The sequence below is a fragment of the Periophthalmus magnuspinnatus genome, chromosome 1 (assembly GCF_009829125.3).
Source record: "Periophthalmus magnuspinnatus isolate fPerMag1 chromosome 1, fPerMag1.2.pri, whole genome shotgun sequence".
Classification (NCBI taxonomy): domain Eukaryota; kingdom Metazoa; phylum Chordata; class Actinopteri; order Gobiiformes; family Gobiidae; genus Periophthalmus; species Periophthalmus magnuspinnatus.
The window spans coordinates 27,812,029-27,831,091 of record NC_047126.1 but is presented as its reverse complement, the minus strand read 5'-3'; the positions used below and the strand labels follow the sequence as shown (position 1 = coordinate 27,831,091).

At 38.3% G+C, this 19,063-nt stretch overlaps 1 protein-coding gene across 2 annotated transcripts in view; it reads left to right on the top strand.

The window, feature by feature from the left end:
* Nucleotides 1-19,063, top strand: part of coro2aa (coronin 2Aa) — a 51,468-nt gene that overhangs the window by 12,372 nt on the left and 20,033 nt on the right. Inside the window, exon 1 of one of the 2 annotated variants that reach the window (XM_033973451.2) lies at nt 9,894-10,072. The exons of the other annotated variant lie outside the window; for it this stretch is intronic. The gene's annotated coding sequence lies outside the window, so the exon portion shown is untranslated. Of the gene's footprint in view, nt 1-9,893; nt 10,073-19,063 lie in introns of those variants that run through there. 2 annotated transcript variants of the gene reach the window in all.

Sequence of the window (19,063 nt, the reverse complement as noted above, 5' to 3'; positions counted from 1 at the left end):
TGTAGAATAGAGATTGAGAAATCTAGGGCAGCTAACTACTGCAATAAGACGACGTGTAAGGTTTGAAAAATATGAAGCTCTAGGTTTCGTTGCAGGTTATAAACAGGGCCGGCCCTGGTTTTCAGGGGGCTCTAAGCTGAATTTGTCACTGGGGCCCCTGACAGCAGATGTATCCTGGCTCAGCTATTAGTGATTCACATTTGACACATTATGACTCTGCTCTCATCACCTTGACGAATTATATTTGTATTTATATGACCAACATCAGACTGACTACCACAGTCACAAGAACAGAACACAAACATAAGAGTCAAGATTTTTTTTAATAATAGACATTTTTCCTTTGTTTCTGGTGGATTTTAATGTGTTCCAGTTGGTGACAGTGGGCTTAAATTTACATTATAAAGTGTCCTTTATAATGTAAATTATAAAGGATAGTGTAAACACATAGCTGCCCTCACCTCTGCCCGGCTCATAAACAAATGTAGCAGCAGTAGATATTTTTCCTCTATAGATAGAACAAATATAGAACAAATGTAATTGTTTTAGAGGGATATTTAGGCTGCTGTAAACATAAATGTATGCATTATACATAGTATAAATGTATGGGCTCTTTGGGGCCCTCTGCTGGCCCCGGGGCCCTAAGCAGCTGCTTAGTCTGCTTATAGGCTGGGCTGGCCCTGGTTGTAAGTATGGGCTTGAGTGCTATGCAGTGCCAAGTGAAATGTGAACACAGAGGCCATATCAGTTTTCACATTTCCTGGCACTATCATAATTGCATTTTTATTTTATTATGTCAATGGAATACTAAGGAAAGCATTGTAGTGTTCTGGTGTGAGGAAACACGCTGAAGTTCTTCTTGTTTATTTTCTGAACACAAGGGCTACTGTTGGCTGTAACCCACGCCAAAACAAGAGCCAAACAACAGCAGTCTCACTTCAACAGAGCCACTCTCCAAACTGACCAGTAACTCACAATACAACTTTCACATCAGACTGTCAGCATAGCAACCTAATGTCACACACACAAACATAGACTGTATGTATAAATGGACATGGCTAACCTGCTAGCTGCCACGTTCCACGTAGGAAGTGATCATGGATGTACTTACGCCGACTCTGGCTCCAATTCACTTTACATCGAAAAACTGTCACCCCTCTGTCTGTAACTGCTGCATGAGCCTCATCATTTTGGTCTTAAAATGTTCATATTAACCCGCTGTACATGATCCTGGTGTTTTTTATTTTGTCAGTGAATCAATTCTTTGCTCGATGTTGCTCCCTCTAGTGTTAGCAACAGGTTTGATTGACAACGTTGCTAATTGTTCGCTCCCTGCTAAACCAGCGAAGCGGGCGGGAAGGAGTATTACCTTCAACAGTTTGGCTCCGGATTGGCTCCTTGGTTGCTTTGATACTTGCGCTCGAAATTTAAAATGTGGACCTCTGCTCCAAATTCTGCCTCCATGAGCTTCATTTGACTGGAGCCAAATGCTATGGGTGACTTTGGCCACTTTTGTATACAGTCTAAGAGTCCAGGTCAGATACAAAGAGATATGAGATAGTTTTGAGAGCTTTTGCTATGCCCCCTTTTTAATTGACCAATCAATCTGCCGGACATGTTTTTTAGTCGACCAAGAATTTCTGTGGTCGTCTGCAGCCCTCACAATTACTACATTCCTAGGTATTTCTTCTGTAGTGGATTGTAACCATGTGCGTGAACCCTTGTCTTTTATGTGAGTCGTACATAAAAGTGGAGGTTAATTTACATATTATTCAAAGTGTGTTCTCTTGTTTGAGGTGATTCCAGGGACTGTACTATTGGCAGCTCAGACTGTCTCCAGTGCTGAGCGTGATGTCAGCAGGTACAGCTATGTTTTCACTCAGAAGTAGTTGTTTCAAACAGATGTGGTGGGCCGTATAGAGGAGTGAGTCACACATGAGGACATGGGAGATGTCAGGGGAGATGGACAGGTCACAACCTGACGGGAACATTAAGTGACCTGTAGAACATCCAGAGGTGGAGTAGACAAAAATTGTACTCGAGTTAGAGTAACATTACTTCAAAATAATAATCCTCAAGTAAAAGTACAAAGTAGTGGAGTAAAAAAAGTATTTGGGGAAGTTACTACTCAAGAGAACTGTCTGGATGTAACATCTGATTTATGATAAAGTGAATGTCATTTGAAGGACAAAACCTATTTGTTTTTTTTTTGGGGGGGGGGGGGGGGGGGGGGTTTCAAAGCATAGACACAAAAATTATAGAAACTAAATCATATCTGAAGGAGCAATACAAGAAACACAAATGTTTGAATAATTTCATACTGTCAACATAAAGCTCAAATACTTTAGACTTACTCACAGCGAGAAGAGAAACCAAACCTTTTACTCAAGTAAGAGTACTGTTACTTCAATAAAAATATGACTCATGTAGGAGCTAAAGTATACTGCTAGAAAAGTTCTCTGAAAAGTACAATTTCTTAAAAAAAGTTAAAGTAACTGAGTCCTCCACTTCTGAGTACATTCTTCATGATCTGTTTGTTTAACCTGATTCATTGGACACATATCAAACTGTACTTGTGGTTTTATAATTACTAATGGTGATGGTAATAACGTGTGATTTGGCAATTGCAGAAGGTGTGGGGGCACAAATCACACCTTTATGACTTTTCTTATGATGTAATTGTACCTCCCCAGGGCAACAGTTTGGCTATGCTCATTTTGTGAGGCATACACCAGATTAAATCTCACTGAGCCATGCCTCTCTTATGAATGTGCGCATAAATAAGCACCATAACCACCTTGCCCACTCCAGTTTGACGCACGGTTTGGAATGGAAATCTGCCAAATCTCCATGCTTGTTCACTGTAATGACGTTTGATGAAAAAGGGAGGATTCATATTAATGCATAATATAAGTTTCTTTGATTTGAAGACTATATTCAGTTGTTACTGTGTTTAGTCCTGTTGTGGAAATAAGACTCCTTTTGCAGGTTCTGATGAATGTTGAAGCATAGACAAGAGTTTATTTCTTGCGAGAAATAGGTCCGACAGCATCTCCCCCTTATGTCAGACCCCGAATGATGGAAATCACCAGGTTTATATAGTTTGAGATGACCAGGGAATATACTTTTCAAAGCAAGGATGTGAGGTGAGGTGTGGCCAGACAAGCTCCTGGAGGCTTCATGAGCTTGATCACCTCAGGATGTACCATGTGGAGTGAAAACAATACAAGGTGTGATACATTTCAAAGGAGGGGGATCTGAAAGCCAACTGTATGGTCTGATTGCATCTATCTTCACTTACATTATAAACACATCTTAATCAGATTAGCAACCAAAAGGGAACAAAAGGGTTTAGATGACCAAATGAGTTTTAGTTACAAGACCACGTGATTTCTCAAAGGTAAACTAATCACACAATATTTTAATTTCCTTTACAGTCCTTTTATATTAAAACTACAACTTAAAGCTAAAATAAAAGACAGAAAAAACAAAAACTACAAATCAATCACATGCTTCTAGTGTTTTCATAATAGTAACATTTTAAACTCAATTCTGATACTAAGGGAAAGGCTTTACACCGTGATGACCCACCACTTCCAGTTCTGATTAGAAAAATAGGACCACTTTAAAAGTATTAATGAACAATATGGGTGTTGTCACGATACCAAACCACAATATTTCAAAATTGATTTCGATGCTAAGGAATAGACTCAATACTCAATACATCTTCCTATACCAAAATGATAATAAAAACACTCTTTGTTTCGACAATAGATTGTGATTTTCGACTATAATAATCATACTTTTTTCTATTCCCATGTGGTGTTATATCTGTGTAATCCCTCAGTCGTCTCTTTAGGCCCCATAGTGACGTATACTAGTCTATGTTGTCTTATATTTGTTCTGATACAGCTCAAGATCTTTCTAAAGCTGTCCTGTGAATGCGACTTTAGTATCGATACCTATCTATAGTTTCAATGCCAGCTTAACCATCAAGTGTCAAGTATTTGGGTATCCTCTGACACGCTCCTGTATAAAATCCCTCTCCCACATCCTGTCATCACCTGTGACCTGACCGTGCACGCCGCGTCTTAGCTCCCGCTGCAGTCTTCACCACATTCCTGTCGCGTTAGTATTAGCACATGTATGTTTAATAAGCAGCTGTCACGGCCGATAGCAGTTTCAATGTGTGGCTCAGCTCCAGCAGCCAAACATATTGTGTCAGTGCTCTTAGTCACTCCTTCGACCTGTTCAGACATCGCTGTGACTTCATCCAGCGGCTTGTGATGTCCTGTTGAGAATACAAAGTGTACTTGAGTTGTACGCTATTTGATATTTTGGGCTTTTTGCCAATGTACTTACCAAACTTTTTTCATGTAATAAAGTTAACTGTACAGATATACGTAAAAGCAGCTCATAGAGTGACAATATAACCGCTCTGTGCTGTCTGCATTTAATTATATTGTTTTTTTTTATTGTGTGTGAAACAGGAAGAGCGCTGTTGGCATGGTAGTTGTTATTACTTTTACAGTGAAGGCAAAATTCCCTTTAACCCTTTTCACAGCATTGGCTTTGACACACAAATACCTACTTTTATGAACACAGAAGCTTCCTCCAGTTAAGTCCTTACATCGTTATAAAGGTCTTATTTTATTTTATTCTACTTTTATTTTAGCGCGACTTGGCTAATTTCCAATGGGCGGAGCGGGAAGTGCGGATCCAAACTTTCCGAGAGAACCGGAACCTGTGTGAATGGGGCCTATTAGGATGCTAGGAATGTGTTAGGAAAGTGAGGAATAACTCTGGAAACAAATGAACATTGTTGTGTTTTTTTCTTGTTTTAAAGATGGTAAAAATCATGCTCATGTTCATGCTTTTTATAACTTTTGTTTACTTAAAAAAAAAAAGTTTGGTGCCATGTTTGGAAGCCAGACTACTCTACCAAAATCCACCACACGCATCATGCAAATCCGTGTTACTATACAGCCTGATAGCATCTGCTCTTTCATGCCCTGTGCTAGTCATGAATGGACACTTTGAGACACATTTTGGATAAACTAAGTAAGAACATGCGTATGCTTGTTTACTGAATAATTATTAGAGCTGTTATGTGTTGAATAGCGCATAAACAGGGCAGGTTAGGTAAGGAAGCTAATTTTCGTTATGCAAAAACTCAAAAAAATCAAAATATAGCTCCACCATTTTATACATTTTTTTAAAACTTGAATTTCTACACATTACACTACACACCTTCCACTGACTTTTATTGTTTTAGATTAGACTCCTCTTGACAGGTGGACTTCTTCTAAAGGCAGACAGCGATGTACTTGGCACCGGACCAGATGTTTTCTTGTATAAAGTCAGTCAGACGGCTAATGAGTGGAGACGCTGTGAGGAGGTCAGTGTGACTGCAGTCAAAGGCTTCGGTCCATTTTCTCTCCACACACACAGTTATTAGAGCACCATTGTGTGAGGTGTGATTACAGAGCAGCACCTGAACTAGCTCTTTGCACCCGAGCCTTGTCCTTACGCATAATTACTACACAGAGCAGTTCAGGCGGTCAGCAGTGGTTTAAAAAAAAGACGAGAGACAGTTTGATTAGCTTAAGTAGCACTGAAAATTTGGATCATACCTGGAGGACTGAAGCATCAAACAGATCAAGTTACACTATATTAAACTTGGCTTTCTCCATTTAGACAAGCCGGTCTGTCATATAAATTACTATATCGACCGATCATTCAGAACACGATACATAGAACAACATTTTTTCAGACTCTATAATTAATGCATGTTGCCTTTCTTTGCATTTTTCTTATTTTCTTGTGGTATTAAGACTGAAGGATGAGATTTAATCTGCAGTGGGTCAAATAATTAAAGTGCTTTTGACAGATTCATATATTTTTTGTAATTGTGACTTGGTTTGGTGGGTAGTAAGCTAAATAATCATAATTTTGCATCAGTTAAGTGGTATTTTGTGAGGAAAAGTAGAAAACAAAAAGTTAAAATACAGGGAGTAACAGCTGAGTAGCGAGATTCTGTTTTAGAAAGATCTCATCAACTACACCCAAAACACAAAGACAATTTACACACAAAGAAGGCATTTTTCTGACTGTTTAAACATTGATTTAACAAAATAAAGGTGGTGTTATTTCTTTTTATTTGTCAAATCTTAACCATTCTGTAATTTAGATGAAGTTTGGGCCCTTCACAACATTATGGTTGCTAGGTAACATATCTCTACGTATGTCCCATGTGCAGCCCTTGTCCCGCTAGGAAGAAGGAAGAATAATTTTAAACTTCACCAAAATTACAAAATGAGAAAAAATAGGCACCATTTTTAGTAGAATCTTAAATCTAATGATGTTGACACTGTTTTAGAGAAAAGAGTATTCTAACCTGTGGCACTTTAACTAACTTTCTATGGCACTATAAATACTAGAACTAATTACTCGCGTTTAATAGTAAAGCATTAAAGAAATAGCACTGTCACATTTTACGGTACGGTACAGAACGTTCCACTAGGAAAAAGGTTGACTGGTGATTTTATGAGCTATTGGATCAGTGATATAAACTACTTTCAATATTATCGTGTATCGTGATATCGTGTTGCAGTATAACATGTCGAACTTCGAAATACAAGTTACTGTGACAGGTCTAGAGGCAAACAAATTCAAACCTAAATAATCATCATAACATTTCAAAAGAAGAATGCTGAATAAAAACATTTCAGTCACATGCACAGCTAAACAGTGTAGACCAAGTTACAGGTCAGATCTGTGAAGAGGCAAGAGGTAAATGATATTAATTTAATACCAAACAGTGGGACATTCCAGGAAAAGTAATAACTTCCGCATAGAGATACACAGGTTTTATGGTTGCTTATGCTAATGTTCAATGAAAGCTGTCTGTAATCTCTGCTACAGCCTCAGAAATGAACCCAGTGTTTCCCTTTTTAATACAGGAGACTATGGTGCCTCCTTTCCCATAGTCTGAAAACAACGTGAACTATATATTGGCATCAGAAAATTAGACTTTATTAGTCATTATATTATCGTAAACTTATAAAAGAGGCAAAAACTGGTTCCTCTCTTCAAACCATGTCTCAAAACGTGTTCAGACAATTCTATACCACATAACCAATTACACCGTTATCCCGTTTTGTATTGTACTGTTTGTGTTTTCTTTCGCCTGTTTTTAACTTATTCTGTACAGTGTCCTGGGGTGTTTTGAAAGGTGCTTATAAATCAAATTAGTATTATTAAAAATGACTGCTTAAAAATTAAATATAAGCACTAAGCGACATTTAGGCTCCACAAATTGAACGAGATTAAATTATTCGCATAAAAGTCATTTGTGCCAGAATAGTCTTAACAAAGTCCATGTGAAACACTGGTATCATTAAGATGGTGAAGATTAAATCAATGACCCTAAACCCAGTTGATGATATTGTGTAGTCTTGACTGTTGCCATAGAAATGAGTCGGGCTGATGACTCTTATCTTAGACCCTTGGACCGTGTAGCGGGGCATGTGTGTCGGTCTTTATCAGTTATGTACACAGAGCAGTGGTGTGTCTCTAGAAATATCCCTGTAGGAGCTGTGCTGTTATAAGCGGAATTACGCAAGCCCCAGGTGTGAAGTCAGCTCCTGCAAGAATTACCCCTCTCAAACTTGCCCACACTTGTGTATGTAGCAAGACACTAGAATTAATGTGAGCGGTTAAATGAAACATATTGGCTTCATATACATCTTCAGGCTGTTCAGTCTTTAAGATCATAAATGATTACAACTAGACTGGCTATTGATACAACAGTCGATACCCAAGTGATGCCTTGTTTCCATATCTTAAATCATAAAACGTGTGTTGATTAGGTGGATTCCAAGCCATTCAAAATTAATGATTAAACTAATTAAATACTTCTACAGTTTTTGTTTCATTTTCATGAACTTTTAATGACATTTAAAAGTCTAAATTACTTTGTCATCAATTAGTTTTTAGCCATAAAAATTAAATGTTCACAAATTGAATACAACATTATGAGGAGCAACAAGTAGTTGTTTGCCATTAATGAATTATATTCTACAAACAAAGTGGCTTTAATTTCAAACAAGAGTTAAAGAAGCCTGCTTTTACTACTTACCACAACAAGCCTTTATATACACGCTTGTTCCGTAATGCGTGTTTGAGTGCATGTGTCCATAGATCGATGGCAGAGCCCTGGGCAGAGCTCCTGTTTGCCTGAGTGAAGGCCAGAGCGTAGAGCCTGTCCTCACATCGACCTATCAGCCTCCACTGACCAAATGGACCATTACATAATGTTTTATTTAGCAGAGCTCTCCAGCACAAGTGTTTGGACCGGACTAAAGGAATGTTCAGCCCCCGTCTTTTAACTTTTAAGAATTTGCTGATACGAGTTTATTCAGTATAGAAGGTTTGTCTTATTAGTTAAACATTTAAGAACATATTTTTATCTCAATGAGTTTGAAAACATTTTGTCCTCGATTTAGCATTTTAAAGAAATGCATTTTCTAAGTTGGTTAGTAAACAATATAACTTACAAGAAAACACATAGATGGATTACTTTATATGAATGCTATGGGTACACAGAGCATTTAACCCTAATCTTTATTGTGATTTGACCTAGATACTTTGTTTGACTATTGCAAAACAGGAGTATCTGTAGATTCAGTTCATGGCACTGAGACACTTTCCTTCCCTGATAACATTCCAGCTGTCAAACTCATTACGGCAAAAAAGAGTTAGTCTCTGATAAATGTAACATGTGCTAATTGGCCGGGGTGAAAAGCCCCATCTTAAGCCTGGTGTCCACTGCACACTTTTTTTTTTTTTTTTTGCAGGGAACAACGCCGCATGAACAATCTGATGCAAAGTCTTTCATTTGTGTTGCATACTTTTATTTTGGACAGTTAATGCTAATGCTACATGCTAGTGGTGTTTTTGCATTTGTAAAAGTGAGTAAATGAAAGAGAAATGGGGAGAGATGCCCCCATTCACAGTAGAGTTCTTCTAAGGAGCACTAGTGTTTACGTGGGCTTCAAACATTGACACAGAAGAGGGCTCTGTGACCAAGACTCCGAAATATCAGACAGGCTTGATATCAGTGGCAGCTCGTCTTTGGTCATACAAAAGTTCTAAATTTTATCTTTATCCCGGTCTCACTCTGCGAACTACCACGCACGATTTTTAGCTAGGACTCAAGATACTCCCCATGATCATAAATCTTTCATCGTGGACAGCCAAAATTGTGCAATGGATGCTCTGCTTAACTCCAGGCTGGAGTTGTACCACACGGGGGCTGAGGAGGCCTGATTGAGCCAACATGGCAGAGGAGCGGATGATTGGAGCACAGAGGAGTGCTGTGTACCTGCAAGGCTTGTCAAAAGCATCGAAAATCTCATACTACGATACTAAAACTAATAACCAAATTAGATTCACATTTGAGAAGTTATCAATACTAAAAAAGTCATACTCACAGGACAGAAATGAACCTTTCCTGAAGATCTTTAGAATGATCTTGAGCTGTATCAGAACAAGTATAAGACACATAGACTAGTATACACCCATGGACCACTATGAACCTACTGAACACTGAGGGATTACACCGATATAAGGCCACATGGGAATATAAAAGAAAGTACTATGATTTAATGTTGAAAATCACATTCTCACATTAAAAAGTTTCTTATTTTCATCAAGGTATCATTTTTATTGAGTAGCCTGTCAGGTCTATTCCTTTAGTATTGTAATAGTTTGAAATCTTTAGTATAGTTACAACACTCTATACCTGCCTGTAGTCACTCCCTCTGAAGGGGAGTGTGCTGCGCTCTGCCCTCCCTCTCTCCACTCTGCCTGTTCACACACGCACACTCTCCTCTGTCAGCTGCACTCTGCTTTAGAAGTCTGTCTCAGGACTACACCATTTGACTATCGCTGATCTGCAGACGTTTTGGAGATCGCCGGAGAAGCTCAAAAGGCAATAGGAGTGGTTGTAGGAGCAAGTTTTCATTCATAGATCTAGACATTTTCGAACTCTCACGACTCTCGTGGCAGGGTGAGTGACTGTCCAACTTTCTAACTTGGATTTTTCATGCTCACAAAATTTCTATATAGATTTGTTGCTGAAAAATAATATTTTGCATATGTGAAACATGGTGGGAAAGAAGTTTAAATCAACTCGTGCTAAATAGACTTGCTGTTGGAATGTTGTATGTTCAGCCTATAAAACGCCTGAACCGTGCAGTTAAAGCAGTAGTGAAGTACTGTTTAATGCAGCTACATTTTAAAATACTAAATGAAATCAATCAAATTACTTTTGTTTAGCCGTGAAATAATCTACAACCCTGATGATTAGAATTTTTAGTAATACAAGTTCATGTTATTCAGTCATTCCCTAAAACGCAAATATGAAGTTTGAATTATTGCCATTCATTTGACTTAGGAGCAACTAAAACAATTTAAGTTTATGCCAAAAAAAACTGTGTGGATGTGGAAAAAGACGGGCTGCAACAAGACTAAATAAATCTTTCAACTACTGTTCACTTTCTATAAACTGCGCTCACTGTATTTCTTGACATCACTGAACCAGTAGCTGCTCATTTCTTTGCCACAGCCGTGCAAGTTTTTTCTGTTCTCGCCAACTGTCCAAATGTCTAGCAGTTCCACTACATTACAAGTGACATCATCCGCGGGACAGTCAAGGCTATTTCCAGTGGCATACACCCTACCAAATACTACCGTAGACTATGTGTGGTTAGGATCCCAGTCTGGACGCGGTCTTTTCATTAAAGAGCTCGTATTATGCTGTTTTCTGGTCTGTTATAATGTTGTTTCCTCATCACAAACAGACCTGGAGTTGTGTTTTGTTTCATTCACACATAATTAACACACAAACCCTGCAAAGTTAATAAGGTTGCGTTCTTTTCTCAAACTGAAAACACTCTCTTCCACCTTGTGATGTCGTATGATAATACAGGAAGTGCTCTACAGTGTTTTTAAACTCCATACACTTTCTCAAGAATCATTTGGACAATTTCATGCCTGGAACTGGTTATCTCTACTGAACAGAAAGTAAAAAGAGCTATTAACTTTAAAACTACCGCTTCATGATATCACAAGGTGGTACGGGGCATTTTGGGCTTTGGAGATGTAGACAGACTAATATTAAAGCATTACCTAAACATGTGAATGTGTGTGAATGAAACCAAACACAACTCTGAGTATGTTTGTTGAGGAGGTAACACTATTCTAGCATGGGTTAAAGCTCACAAGAATCAATTTTGTGTAATGTAGGACCTTTCAAACCAGCAGTCAGTTTCTTATGTTTGGCTTCATGGAAGATTGAGGCTCAGTGCCAAAAACGTGACCCATATAAGCCAAAGCTTGTTGTGACAAATCATGATTACTACTACTGCCTTGGCCCTGGACCATTTGCATGTTTTGACTCTGTCTGCTTCAGCTGTGTCATGCTTTTAGTGTAAGTGCTATCTTGGTTTTTATCTGTGTGACCTGTGTAACTGAGTTCCTGTTTTAGATTGAATAAATGATACAATCCCTTTTTGTGACGCAACTTGAAAACTGCAGGGTGAATTTATGAGGTTTTAATTTTCTGTTTAATTCGGAGACTGTTTTAATTGGCAGGAAACCACATGTTAACAAAGCCATGGCAAAGTTGATGGACCTTTGGTTTCATTTTCTGAAATTTGTGTGCCAAGTTTATAACAAATCTGTCATGTATCCAGATTTAGCACAACCATCAGCTTTTGTATTGCTGATTTTATTAAATTTTTTTTATGTTTGAAATGCAGTTGCTATTCAGGCTCTGACATTACACATGTTTCCATTTACAATTTTTAGTCTTAATTTTAAGACTCCTACTACAACCATATTAAAGCCTATGTTATACAGAATATGGTGAAAGTAAAATTTGATGTTTAATTTGATGTTGATGTGGGGAAAAATGGAAAATAAACTGCTGTTTAAACTGGCAGAAAATCAAATTTAAACAGATCAGTTTAACGTATGGATCTATAGCTAATGTGTTTTATCCAGGCACTGCCATTATACACATTTGTTTCCATTTATATGACTTAATATCCACAATTCACTATTCATTTTATGACTAGATATATTGAAAGCCTGTTATGTTATTCAAATTATGTTGACTGAACTTGGGAGATCAGATGGACCGGATACTATAATGACTGTATTAACTTATCCATCAATATATGAAGGTGGAACAATGTTTTGGGGGTTAATATTTATCATTTTTTGCACTACTGGGAAATTTTTGGTTATGTTTTGGATATACGATAAGATTTAAGCTGCAAAAATTTAAATTACTAACTTCAGCACTTCAGCACTTAGTTTGTACAGTAATGAGTGATAGAAGTGTTTCGTTCTGCTGTTTATTCACTTAAGCTTTTTTTTTTAACAACATTGCGCATTTAGAATAGTTTTTGTGGTATAAATCTGCTCTTGGGTTTTTGTGTCAGTGTCATAAATGTGTTTCATTATTATTTTATATCACACTTTTCAGAATGGTTTAATCTGCAGTCGTTTACAAATGCTACCAGCCTCACATGTAAAATCTTACCTCCTGTTCCTCTAATCCACTCACAGGCAGATGATTCACAATGATAGTCTTGGTTCTAATAATGAATGTGTCTTTGTCTTGACCTGTGCAGTGTTGTTTGCATGTTTGCATTGATGGAGTGTCCAGTGTGAGCTTACAGTAAAGCCTTCTGTCTGCATGTAGTCCATTTTATCTTCTGCTCTTGCACGTTGTATTGTCTTGTCGGGTTTCTGCTAATGGACATCTGCTCTTTTCAATGGGGCCTTAATGGACACGTCCTTGGGCTAATGGGATACCTGCTCTTTATGAAGCCTTTAAAATAAATGTGACTACTGATTTTGTGGATGTACAGTGTTGAACGAAAGTATCAACTAATATGTTTTTTATGGCAGATGCCGATACCGATAGTTCAGAATACAGAGCAACCCATGGCCCATAAGCTTTATATCCATCTAAAATACGAGATGGACCACTGACAAGGCACTGGCTGGAACATGCAATTGTTTTAAATGTAGTGCCAGAAATCAAGTGGTGTCGAACTTAAATAGCTGCTGCTAATTCGAGGCTAAATTCTTTTTATACATGAACCTATTGTGGAAATGATTGCCCACAAAAACTGTTAATTTTTATGCTGAAACTTCAACAAATTAGACAAACCTCTGACAAGGCACTTGTCCGATAATGTTGCAAAGAGGGTTATTATGCTAAATTGACCTTTTAGAGCTTCCTGCCATGTTATAATGTTGTTCCCTCATTAAAAACACGCCTGAAGAGGTTTTAGATGTCCATGCATGTTTGAGTATTTTAGCGCTCTCTCCTGCTTCCTGTTTGAACCCTCCTTGTGGTTTGCTGTATGATCCTACCCTAAGCTCAGCCCACGAGCCACTTAGACAAGGCAATTTTCCATAAATATACAAAAGCATGATACAAAACAGTGCACTACAAACCTGATACGATGTGCAGTAGTTTCATTAACAGGATGCATGCTGCTTATGTTGTAATAGTGCTCTGAAGGGGGGTGACTTAGTGTGGAGAGCAAAGGGAGGAGGGACTCTGTCAAAACATGCTAGTATGTTTTTTCTGTAAATATAGCATTTCCAAAAACATAAAATGTAACATTTCTGATCTAAATATCTAAATATATTATGCTATTATGTCTTAGCAGTTAATACCCCATAGATATGTAATACCCCCTCTTTAATGCTTTGTGTTGGCCTGATTTGATGTTTTTGGGAGGTTACTTTACTTTTTAGACCTAAATGAGTTGCCATACATTTGCCATAACTTGCCACATGCCTTTTTCTGTGATCTGCCCATTGCCTGTTTCAGATCAATAACGAGAAAGCTACTACTTTGAATTAGCACATGTTTACATTAATCTCGTAGCTAGCTTTTTTTTTGCATTGAATTTTTATGTCGTTATGCTCAATATGCGACACTGTGGTTGACTACTAAGCCAGCAACAACCTGCTTAACGCCCAGAAGACAGTGGAGATGATTGTGGACTTCAGGAAAGTCACAGCCCCCCTGCCTCCCCTCACCCTGATGGACTCCCCCATCACCACTGTGGACTCTTTCCGCTTCCTGGGCACCTGCATCACCCAGGATCTCAAGTGGGAGCCAACCATCAGCTCCCTCATCAAGAAAGCCCATCACAGGATGTTCCACCTGCGACAGTTGAGGAAACGCAAGCTGCCGGTCCAGATGATGGTGCAGTTTTACACGGCCATCACTGAGTCCATCCTCACCTCCTCCATCACTGTGTGGTTCGCTGGGGCCACTGCCAGGGACAGACAGAGACTGCAGCGCATTGTGCGCTCTGCTGAGAAGGTGATTGGCTGCAGCCTTCCATCTCTACAGGACCTGTACGTCTCCAGGACTCGGGGGCGAGCAGGCCGTATAGCAGCTGACACTTCTCACACTGGACATGGACTATTCGAGCCACTTCCCTCTGGCAGGAGGCTACGGTCCATTGGGACCAGAACCTCTCGTCATAAGAACAGTTTCTTCCCCTCTGCCGTTTGTCTCATGAACACTTTATAATATCTGCACTAAACTGGACACTTTATAACACCGTTATACACACTGTTGTTCTGATTCTGCTGTTGTATATATTTTCTACCTTTTTATTTTATTGTTTTTTAAGCATATCTTTTTTAACTTTGTGCATGCCCTTATTTGTATTTATTCAGTGTGTTTTATGTTTTATGTTGCACTTTATCACCAAAGTAAGTTCCTAGTTTGTGAACTGTGTTCACAAACGATGGCAATAAAAGGATTCTGATTCTGATTCTGATTAAAGCCACTAGACAAAACATTATCTTGTAAGTAATCTTTGACTGTCATCCTAGGCTCAGACTGTAACAAAAGCTCTGCTCTATTCACCTTCAGGCGTCTTTGTACAAATGGCAGCTCAATCTGTCCCATTATAATGACTCAATGTATCCATATTTTTCATTAGACGGGAAGTAACACATCATCAGACACTGTGAGCGATTTATGACTTTAATTGCCAAATGTGACACAGTGACCGTTGAATGTCGACGTGTTTTAGGAAACCTGAATCTATCATTACACGTCCCAAGCACCACTTTTTAGACTGAAAAGAATGGATTCATTTCAGATGTGTAGTGTTTGACTGGCCAATCCAAAGAGATATCTCTTTATTTTTTATATAGATGGATATCAGTCTGTCCCCAAAAGTAATCGTCCAGTCAGATTTGTTTATTTCAGTGACTCATGTGAAACAAAGGAGCTCATTGGTCACCTGTGATTTACAAATAAAATCTAATTTCTCTCACCTCAGATTAACAGAGTTTAGTGCTTTGAAAACGGGGGGATTCACCAGTGACCAGACTCAGATTACACTTTCCTGGGATTCAGAATACACTTTTTATCAATACGAAGATGTAAGTGTAGATAGGACTCATGTGTTTGTTAATGATTCATTCTCTTTGTCTGCTTGTGAGTTCAAATAGCTGTAAAATAGACTTGACAAATAAAGAACTATTGTGAGCTTTGTGAGTTGAAATTCTGAACAGGCTTCCATAGAGTTATGACACTGTATCAGGGATCACTGTGTGTTAGGCCTGTGTTTGAAAAGGGTTCAGTGGAAGCATGTGCAAACACACCTTTGTCTTATCTTTTTAAGCTACTGCTCATAAACTTGTCACTCCTCTTGACAGTACCTTAAATATTTTTGGAAATATGTCTTTCATAATAATACCTTACTACTTTTCTTCTCAACTTTGAAATCAACTTGGAAAAGTGTACTGGAGGACAAGCCCTGGCTACGTTCACACCGAAACTGAAAATCACAGTGTTATCTGAAATAAATGTATCCAAATGAATTAATGATGGATGAAGTGCTTTCTCTGAAGTAGAGTTTGGCTGAAAACTGAAATTTAAATGGCCCAGTCTTTTCTGATCTACTGTATGTTATATTTCCTCATCACAAACAGACCTGGAGTTGTGTTTTGTTTCATTCACACATTTTAACACACTAACCCTGCATATTTAGACTGAATTCTTCTCTCAAATAGAAAATACGCTGTTCATCCTTGTGATGTCATGTGGTAATACAGGAAGTGCTCCACTGTGTTTTTAAACTCCACACACCTTCACTAGAATCATTTCTATAATTTCCAGCTTCTACTAAACAAATGGTAAGACTTGATGAGGATGAGGTCAATTTTTCATAATATAGCAACTTAAAATGCTAAAAAAGACAAACGGGTGCAAGAAAAACTCATAGGTTTATTCTATCAAATGGTCCCCAGGAGGCCTATTATTTGCCTAATCTGTGTCTTATTTTGAAATAAATTTTAGGGATATAATTGAATGTAAAATGCCGTTTAATCTAGTTGTAACATAATGTTGCAGTACACGTCTGACATATTGTAAAAGTCGCATATGCATCAACCTGAACAGTGTTTTCCTTTTTGCGCTATATGCCCCTGTGGAACATAAGTTTAGCTTTGGAGTCGTTAGTGAGGCATTGTTCCTCTGTAGTCAGGTCAAAGGTCACGGAGATAACTGAAAGAGTGATCAGTGAGAGATGAGGATTAGCACTTATTTTAGGCTGGTACTTTAGCCGCTTGTCGCTTCAGGACTCGGGTAACTAATATCTGGCTGCAATAAGTAAACTTTGAACTCCCCCTCCTCCAGCGCAGAAACCAGGTTGTGAGTTGTGAGGAGTGGCCGATGGTGTTCGTGTTTATGAGTTATGAGGCCCTTTCAACACCACACTGTGTGAAGGTTAGCAGTGACTCTATGCAGCTCTTCATTATAGGGACAAAAGAACACAAAGGCAGATGAATGGACTCACTGTAGGTTTTACTCTGACATCTAAGAACTAATGGAGCTTTACTACAAACGATTTGTTATTCATTTGCTGGTGGTACAATAATGTAATATTTGTTTTGAACATAAATGGTCTCATCTAATTAGGTTTTAATAATAAAGGCAAAGCACAAAGGAATTCAAAATGCTTTACAGAATAAGAAGGACATTAAAATCACAATACAAACAACTCAAAACGTAAATAATCACAAATAATTAGAAACTGAACAATGAATAGTGCAGAATAAAACCATTTCAGTCATACGCACGGCTAAACAGAACCGTTTTCAGCCTGGATTTAAACATTGTCCAAGTAGAGGCCTGTCTCGCATCTTCAGGAAAAATACATTCCTACATCTGCATGAAGAAGTCTTTTTGAACTGATGATGCTTTTTTCCTACAGTATGGTATGTGTATCTTCAATTTAGACAGGTCTATATTATGCTTTTTTCCTGATCTATGTTATAATGTTTACTCATCAAAAAACATACCAGAGTTGTGCTTTCTTTCATTCACACAAACTCTGCATATTTAGGCTGATTTCTTCTCTTCTCCATGTTTTTGATGAGGTAACAACATTCCAACATGGCTGAAAGCTCATAAATCCATGGACCTTAAAATTTTTCACAAAAAATCAGCAATAAATAGTTAAACATGTATTCTCTCTGAGTGGGCTTGCCTCTCCACACATCTGACCTATAACTTGGCCTGGTGGTATATCATTGCTGGCATTGAACATTTCAAGCCAGCAACAACATCTCCATGGAGACAATCAGGTGATGCCTTATGCACCTTAAACATCGCCTAGATTTATACAACATTTAGTATTTTTAACGTGTCGCTGAGCAAATTCTTCTTCTTTCCTTGTTCTATGTGAGTGCTTTTGATCTGTTTATAGCCGTCTGTATCGTCTGATCAGAAGGTGCAGTGTATAAATAGCCCACTAATGTTGGCCTCACCAGTTCTGTGATGCTGGGAGACGGGCTGTCCATCATGCTGTGCTCTGTTCTGTACTTGCTGCTGGCCTCAGCCTGCTTAAGAAGTGACAACACGGCTCTGCTTTCTGCCCTGAAAGCATCCACCCCTGCACCCCTGCCTAAGCAAATCATGCAAACACCAACACGATTACACCAACAAATGTGGTGACGTGAGATATCTGAAGGAAACACAATCCGATTTGGTGTCAGAACTGGAAACTATAATCATAATGGATGTTTTATGATGTAAATGTGGGCCTGTAGATATTTAGTCGATGGAGTCTTAGTCAGCCAAACATTTGTTAATCAGCTAATCATTTTATTTAGATGATAAGAAATGATACAGGACAACAGCAAAAAGGAGAAGTTACTTGAATTGTTTTGGGTTTTTTGTAAAAAGTCAGGTTAAAGGCATGACTCACAGGTTTAATCTTTAAATAAATACATTGTTTCCTAGCACTTTTTGCTGCATAAATGGCTTTTTTTTTCATGAACTCCCATGCACGTGTAGTCTTGTGACAAGAGTTTGGGTCAGATACATAGAGATATGACTGATTAATTCATCGATAGGACATGTTTTTGGTCGACCAAGAATGTCTTTAGTTGATTACAGCCCTACTATGATGTAAGTGTTGTGTTTTCTGCAAAGTGGTTCCATCATGCACCTAAGATTGATAAGATTGAAACTGTCTTGCTCTTGTTTCCTAGCTAACATCATTATGGGTTGTCATGCCCCTATTGTGTATTAGCCGTCTCATCCTCAGCAATCTTAAGTACCTGATTTAGCTTTTGATTGGCTTGCTGTCTCCTTATTCCAAGGCTTGAGGACACTTCTGCTAGATTAAACCTGAGTCCAATATTTCTGCTCATAGAGGGATTCTCTTTCTTCACACCTCTTGCAAACCAATTTTTCTCTTAGTGGTTTGTGGTTTTAAGATGAATGTGGACAGCGTACCACATGAGTTTGATCGTCTTGTGTGTTGATATAACCTCTTGTGTAGTGGTTGCTTGGTTTTCCCAATTTCCAACCAAAAGGTCAAATGATGGATTTCGGCTCTGACCAAGTTTTGTCTTTGTATCTTTAGGCAGGATACTTCACCTGCCTAATATGAAAGTGGTGTCACATTATTACTCTTGTATTTTCTCATCATTA